The sequence below is a fragment of the Sinocyclocheilus anshuiensis genome, unplaced genomic scaffold, assembly GCF_001515605.1.
Source record: "Sinocyclocheilus anshuiensis isolate Anshui unplaced genomic scaffold, SAMN03320099.WGS_v1.1 scaffold437, whole genome shotgun sequence".
NCBI classification, from domain to species: domain Eukaryota; kingdom Metazoa; phylum Chordata; class Actinopteri; order Cypriniformes; family Cyprinidae; genus Sinocyclocheilus; species Sinocyclocheilus anshuiensis.
The window spans coordinates 1643366-1651768 of NW_015539902.1; the positions used below are offsets into that span (position 1 = coordinate 1643366).

The window sequence follows — 8403 nt, forward strand, 5'->3', positions numbered from 1 at the left end:
CCCCCCCCCCCCCCCCCAAAAAACCCGTTACGGTAATATACAATATATATAATAGAGTTAGCATCATTTTGCGGTGTTATTTTTTATTAAGGTGGAAGGGGAGGGTCTTTGTTCTTTATCAAACAGGATTTCTTTGTCCTGGGTTGAAAGTCCCTCTGTATGCTGTTACAATAGCCTTGATAAAAGAGCCCCCCGAGTGTGACCCGAGGAGGGTTCAAGAGGTGACCTGCCGTGCAACCACAAATCATTAGGTACAAAAAGAAACTGTTGCGCAAACCGGTCATACATGGCCAATTGAGAAGATAATTGGATCAATTACTTGCATATTAAAAGACGTACCGAGAAAAAAGGGCAGAATCCCCTCCCTAAACAATCCCCTAAAATACTAATCCGACATTACTGGATCTTAACCACCCTGTTTTGCCAGCATTGTTGATGGGGGCCATTGGTGGTCGACGGTTAAAAGGGGGTGGTGGGCGGGACCTCCAGAGCCTCAGACTAACGTGTTGTTTTTCTCTCCGGCAGACAAAGGCGGCGAGGGTGAAAGTGGGTTAGATATGCTCACAACATACATGGGGGAAGCATGTGCTATTGTCCACTGATCACGAGCCCCGCCTCTCCCTGTCTGTTTTTCTAGGTGATGTCAGAGAACGAGAGCAAGGCAGGAGACGAGAAGCACGAGGCAGCCTTGCTTCTCTTTGTGATTGCTAGCGTTTGCATCATCGCCCGGGACAGACCTCTTCTCCTTCCCACAGCAACAGTGAAAGGAGGCAAGAAGGCTGAACAAATCCCTAATATGCTAAGAAGGTATTTCAGGTCATTCACTGGAAGTGCAATCAACTTTTTTTTTCTACATGCGAATACCAGCTACACCCCATAGCATGTCATTCCAAGGAAGACAGCAGCCCGTTATAAAGAAAATCATGCCCCACTCAAAGAGAAAGTGCCATGCAGAGTCAGCAAACAAATGTTAATAAACAAACACACCCTAGTAACTAGATTTCACATACTGAGCATACCTTTTGCTGATATGTAGAAGTGAAAAAATATTATAGATTATAAATATTTCTCCATTCATTCTGAATGGCTGCAGACTTTCTTTGGGGTAATCTGAGATTAATACAGACACCTGAATGCAAACAGGCTCAAGGATTGTCTCTGTTACCATTTTCGTGATGATGAACATGAGACCAGTGAGAAACAACTCGACTCAACCTGATGATCAGGGGATGGTGTTTCTGACATTCTTCGCCACCCAAAGACAACATAAACTGACAGCTTTTAACTTAACATTGACAGTAAACATTTGTTTTAGAATGAATCACTAAATAACATATTACAGTGCATTCAAGGCATGGTCCTTTGCCTGCCATAGACACTGAGCGGAGAGGGGAAGTCAGTTGACCAAAACAATTTAGACGGATGTTATTTCTCTTTAACTTGCAGTTTTCATATTCATACAATATGAACAAATAGATGAACTAGCTGTAGTATAAATAACAAATGCAACAGCATTGATGTATAGGCTGGATTTTAAACAGTTTGGACTTATTTTTTCAGCTAACAATTTCTTATTCAGACAATGATATGAATAAATAGACAAACTAAATGCAGCAAATAACAAATGCAAAAGTCATGGTCTTGGATGGATTCAGACTAATGTATATTGACTGGATGTTTTATGCGTTCTTCTTCGTTTGCTTATAGAATGTTGTAAACAAATTGTATACCTGTATATTGAAAACACTATCAATATGCGATTTTACAGTGTCATTTAGATAGAAGTAAGCTAACACGCGTCAAAGCGAGGCACACTGGATCTTCTCACCTTCTCGCCGGTGATCGCGTGAAGCCCCTCTCGCACTTTGGCGAATGAGCCCTCTCCCAGCTTCCTGCCGAACAGATAATTCCCAACTCTTTTCGTGGGGTAAAAGTTTCGGAGGATGTCAGCTTGACCTCTGCTCAGACCGCTGCTCAGAGACGAAGGAGGGGTGTCTTCTGTTCCTGCGGGAGCCAGAGGAGCTTTCACCCCCAACATCCTCCCGCTGTCCGTCCGCATGTCTGTTCCTGCATCGGACATCCCTGCGCCTGTTGAACAAAACCTGTTGTCCTCTGAATCTACTGTTACTGCTTGCTAAGAAGACCTCTGTGAGAATGGGACATCTGAATCCCTGTCTCTAATACTAAACCCTGACACACGCACCACCTGTTAGGCTCAGCTGGCTGTCAATACGCAAACTTTAAGATTGTAATAGTTTTACGTAAGTATTGCATTCGTCATGGGATTATGAATAAAGCCACTCGGTCCTAATCTAAATCAAATGACCAAAACGTCGTAATAACATGCGGACGTCTCCGTATGATTAAGCTAATTTCCCAGCACCTCTCTGTATCTGAGTGAGAAGTAAGTGAGTGTCTGACGGCCGAGTGCCGACTCTCTCACATTTGTTGATTGAAGTTAGTTTCGCGGCACGAGGTGGGGGCGTTTCTTATTTGCTAGAAAATCCCCTCAGTCGCCGGGCTGAAATCTGATCCAATCAGTGGTCGCACCGGGACCAGAGGCTCCGCCCTCCCCGGTGTTGTAAAATTAACCCCGCCCCCTCTCCCATGCTTACCTAGACAACAAAGAGCATGTTGCTGAGGTGAGATTTGCCGTGATACTTGATTTCTATCAGCTTTCCCCGGTGATGTTTTACGTAGACCGCTTTTGGCTGACCTATTGGTCGCGACTAAATTATCTATTGATTATTCATTCACACAGAGCTGCTAATGCACACAAACACGTTTTATGCAGTGATGTCATGCATATGTTGTAGTAGAGCGTTTATTTAATTTTCTTTAAGTAATTTGCTAATGACATTCACCGCATTAGATAGAATTACATTTTTTAAAATCTAAACATTATTTTGTACATTATACATAAATTCATCCTCATCCTTTTATCTTTTATTATCCCCTTATTTTTTATTACCTCACCCTGTTTGTATTCCTCGTTGTCTATTTCAATACGTTAAGCACTTTATATTCTTGGCAATAATATAACAAATATGCCAAATAATATAAAATAACCCAAGTGTGTTGCCACTTAAATATTATCCATGAAACAAAACACAGTATCCTATAAAATAATGATCGAAAGACCATCAATGTCATTTTAATTATTTCAAATCAATTCCTTAAATTGCATTAATCATACTGTATCTTACACACGTGTTTTGTAAATTAGTGCCTTGGTTTTTATTCGTTCATCATTCGTAGTCTCACAGCGACGACAGTCCTGACATGATTAATAGAGCTCCACAACAATGGAAGATTTTTTTAATAAGACACACTATTGCGTCACCACACCCCGGCTAGCCGGCAGTTTGTTTACATTACCATGCGGTCATGAGACGAGCGATGTATGAAGGTAAGTAGGTATATTGCGCCCTCTATCGGCAATATGATGTAAGACAAGTAGGGCAAATGCATCTATCTATCTATCTATCTAGCTATCTATCTATCTATCTATCTATCTATCTTATCTATCTATCTATCTATCTATCTATTAATGACAACTGAGATCCCACAGTGTGGCATGATCATCATGTTCATACAGTCTGACAAGTACAATCCTAAAGGACTTTTAAAATCGCACAGTGTGAGCCCGGCTTTATTTAAATACATATTTACCAGTAGCAGGGGATCATTATTACATGCCCCCGCTGACCAGTAGAGGGCGCACATTATTAGCTTCGCGGCTTGATTCTGGCCTGTTCGATTTCCATGTTTCTGCAGCTGGCGTGATACACACGAGCTTCTTAGCACGCTAAAGCTCCCAAAAGCTATGTCTGGACATACTGCTGGACACGGTTTCATATATTTCTATTCATATATTCTGCTCTCCTTTGGTGAGTTGGTGACGTACACATTCTCAGCATAATAATCATCGCTTGCCACTTTTAGCCAAATGAGATAGTTTCTGTCAAAACTGTAAAAACATACCTGTTATATTGTTACAAATAATGAAAATTTCCATGGACCTAATAAAAAAAAACGTGTTAAAAAAAAAAGTGTAGCCTGTGTTTGTGTGTGTTTTTGTTTTTTAGAAATGTTATTTTGTAGATGCTTACAACTAAACTTTATTTTCTCTCTCTCTTAGTGCCTTCTTGCAATGCTTTTGACGGAATCTCACAAGTAAGAATAAACATCGTATCTGTCCATACTATGCATATAATATATTAATCTAAATAAAGCTCTTTGCGTTCCAAATAATTATCAGTATGGGGTCTCCTGAGATTCACTTCTAGGCTCAATCTCAAGGCTGCCGTGTCAGTGTTGCCAGATTGGACAAAAGTACCGTACCACAAGCTCAAAATGATCGTATTTGGAAGAAAATTATCGTACAACACGAGTCAAATGTACAGAGCTATTTATCTAAATCAACAACTTTTTAACACGACCTGCTAATTACCCCAATAGATAACTAGGCATACCGTGTCTGTCTACATTGGACGCGAGCAGTGCAACAAAGTACTATAGAACCCATTATATCAGTGACTGTGCACTGGATGCGTCGCGGCGCGTGCGACACGACACTACACATCCCCGACAGTAAACTGATGCCTCGTTTTATTTATGACGTATTAAAACGATTTTAACACTCGCTTTGTCGCATCCAGTGTAGACAGACTTTAGCTCTATGGAAGGCCGTGAGAGCCAAAACGTGTGGTACTAACGCGTTAAATCGCGATTGCGCATTAACACGTAATAGGGGTTATGCGCAACAGACTTCCGTATTCTGTTAACCAGGTCTCGTCGCTTCCGGTTCAAGCGTTTTGCATATGCTTAGTTAAATATGAAGCAGTTTTACTCAAGATGCCTTCAAAGTAGATACCAATGATGATCATAACCAATGTCCATCACATATGCAGACTGATATCTAAAAGTTGTTTTTATTTTTGTTCTTTTCACATTTAGATATAAAAATTGAATAAAACGTCAACAATAAAAACAGCTAGCTAGTTTAACTGATTATCTTAAAAGTCCATAGATATCGCTATTATTTAATACGGCTGTTAACACGTTCTCCGACAAGCGGAAGCAATGAGACCTGTTTTCCGGGTTTGGTCAGGTGATGTTCGACATATACCCTATTACCCGTTAACGTGCAATCGCGTGTTAACGCGTTAGTACCACACGTTTTGGCTGTAACGGCCTTCCATATAGCTGTTGCGGCGCTAACTCCACATCTGAGCCACAGAGGTCAAAATTATCGTACAAATAATACGATAATTATCGTACGTCTGGCAACACTGCGCCGTGTCCAGCAGAGCAGAGCCCTGACAGACACCTGATTTACAGCCCATTAAAAAAAAAAAACGATTTAATGCACTTAAGTCATTTCAATAAAAAGCTGACAATAATTCACGTTGAACACGTTGAAAGCATTTTCACATTAACTGTTCTTTTTGATAAATAAGGGCATTTGCACTTTGGCCATTTTTTTCTTAATTTAAGCAGTTATGTATTATATATGTGTGTGTGTTTGCATGCTTATATAATTGATGAGGACACAAACTTGTGTAATGACATGGGCATAACACTGGTATAAAAACAAAAACATGGTTTATGATTATTAATGATTTAATAATTAAAATAGTTAAGACCATACTAAATAATGTTTTATTAAAAATGTAAAAATGCAAAAAATTTAAAAAGTTTTCTATGAGGGGTAGGTTTGGGGGTAGGGGTAGGGGGATATTGTAGGGCAGGGCTAGTCAACTCCAGTCCTGGAGGGCCAGTGATCTGCATAGTTTACTTCCAACCCTTATCCAACACACCTGTTCATCATTTGTAAATAGTCCAGAATTCTCTGATAAGCTTGATCAGGCGTGTTTGATTAGGGTTTGAACTAACTCTGCAGGACACTGGCCCTCCAGCAGCCGAGTTGAAGGGTCCTTGTTGTAGGGGGATAGAATATACAGTTTGTACAGTGTAAAAACCATTACACCTATGGAGAGTTCCCATAAAACATAAAACCAACAGGTCTGTATGGCTGTGTACAGAATGCATGTACATTGTTAGAGTTAAACTGAATAAAACATTTATGCTTCATATTGTCTCTCACAGAAACAAGGAAGAAGTGATCCACAAATGTTTGACCAATTTACTGGTGAGTTGCACAGTGTGGCTTCTTTCTGATCATTTTGCAATAATCATTCATCAGAATTACATGTAATTATAGTAGGATGTAATTACCTGCATTTACACATGAATATATTCAAATATCTCCGGATTGAAGTTTTTTTTTTTTAAATGCATTTAAAGGTTACAAATCCTGTAATATCAAAGAGATTATTTGAGATCTAATTGAGGCATATGAAAAATGTATTGACTCTGCTAGGTGCTATAAAGTAAATTTTTTTCTCCCTGTTCTCGTCCTCTTTGGCAGAGGTGCGGGATATGGTTTTTGTGATCCAGAGCCAGAAAAACTCATATCACACCCACAGGGCTGAACAAAAAAGAACAGAGCTTCTACATCAGGCTCAAACCTTAAACCAGGTAGTTTTACGTTGTATTGTATGTACTAGTAAGTCTGTAAAATGCCGTTTTGGTTTCATTTAGCATACTTAGACAGTTTTAAATGCTTTGGTAAAGATATGCTTATGTTCCTTCATAATAATTTTATATTGCAGTAAATGTAATGTTATTATTATTTGTTTTTAACAAGATGGTAGGTATACACTGCAAAATGAAAATCTTGAATTTCAATTCCTTGATTTACCAAAAAAGTGTATTGGTCTTTAGCCACATAAAAGTCAGACTAAATTATGCCTGCTCAGATCCATCTGTCGCTTGTGTCAAAAAATAGTTGTGGAAAAGAATTGATGTCACCTCTAAGTAGCAGTAAACAGTCTGTGAAAAGACACTTGTAGTATTTGCCACTTAATAAGCACTTCAGTGCCATCTTTGCAGTGTACAATATAATTAAAACCTTTATGTTTACGGTTTATGTTTCAGATTCTTGATCTTTTAGCCACATGATGGCACTGATGTTTTAGGAAAAGTCAGATAGTTTTTATTGGGATTTAGTGAAATGTTGTACTTCAATATTAACAGTTATTTTTGTGGTTTCTAAAGAGTGTCTCTGTGTGTGTCTATCACAATGACTAAACAGTGTGGTGCTAATTTTTTTTGCTTGTTGACAAGTTTTTGTGCTAGTGTGGTCACTGTAATAGATGGGTGGGAAGACACAACATGTCTCTTGTGTGATTTATGTCGCATTTGTCTGTCATGATAGAGATTGTGCATATGTATGTTTTTTTGTGTGCCAAAACTTAAAATCCTGGCAAGGTTTTAGAGACATCAAATTTGACATGAAAAAAATGCACCCTTATTATTTACATTCTAAAAAAAAAGAAAGTAATTTCAAAATCTGAAGCAAAAACAGAATGGTTTCACTTCAGCTTTGTGAAATTATGCTATATACACATCTGCATGAAACAAAAATATTTCGGGTTACTTGTGTAACCCATGTTCTCTGAATAGGGAACGAGATGACACAATGGGAATGCCCTTTGGGTGTGCCGTTTGTCTGAAGCCCATATAGAATCACACCACTTCATGGGCTGATGGAATGGGTGCTGCCTCGGCGATGCTATATCACTCACTCTAACACTACAGTTTTTTTATTCGCTTTGGTACAATTTTCACAAGCAACTGGTAAATTTTCAAAACTGGAATAAGTACTAATTTCACAACAGATCATCAAAAGTGCACTTTTTTCAAACATTTCAGGCCTATTTTCAATGGTTTTAGTACAATAGACACAATCACAAAGTATCTTTTTCACTACACAAAATAAGTGTTTCATCTATATAAATGTTTCATTCACAGTAACTGCCTTTCATAAAGCTTTTACTATCAAACTTTTAATTTGCATGTCTTCTCATTCAGTTTATTACATTTGTCTATTATTTAATCTAACTCATCTTAATTGTTAATCAGTGAATCATTTGGAGCATCTATATATATATATATATATATATAGATTCAATTGATATAGTTTCTCAAGAACTTGTTTGCAATTTAGGGATAACCAAATGTAATTAATTATTTTTTGCACTATAAGAGATTTATCTTAGAAGATAACCACTATTTTGTATGTGTGTGTGTGGTTCAAGTAAACCCTATGTTATGGGAGCAATATGTCCCCACAAGGATGGCAATATCTGAAATCCTTTTTTTCTACGAGAAAAGAAAAATTTGTAAGGGTAGGTTTAGGAGTAGGGTTAGTGTAGGGGGATACAGTTTGTACAGTATAAAACCCATTACTCCTATGGAATGCCACCATAATGATAGGAATACCTGTGTGTGTGTGTGTGTGTGTGTGTGTGTGTGTGTGTGTGTGTGTGTGCGCGC

General features: G+C 38.5%; 1 pseudogene; it reads left to right on the forward strand.

Moving 5' to 3' along the window:
- Positions 1-680: 680 nt before the first annotated feature.
- Positions 681-8403, forward strand: part of LOC107686189 (beta-1,3-glucosyltransferase-like) — a 42799-nt pseudogene continuing 35076 nt past the window's right edge.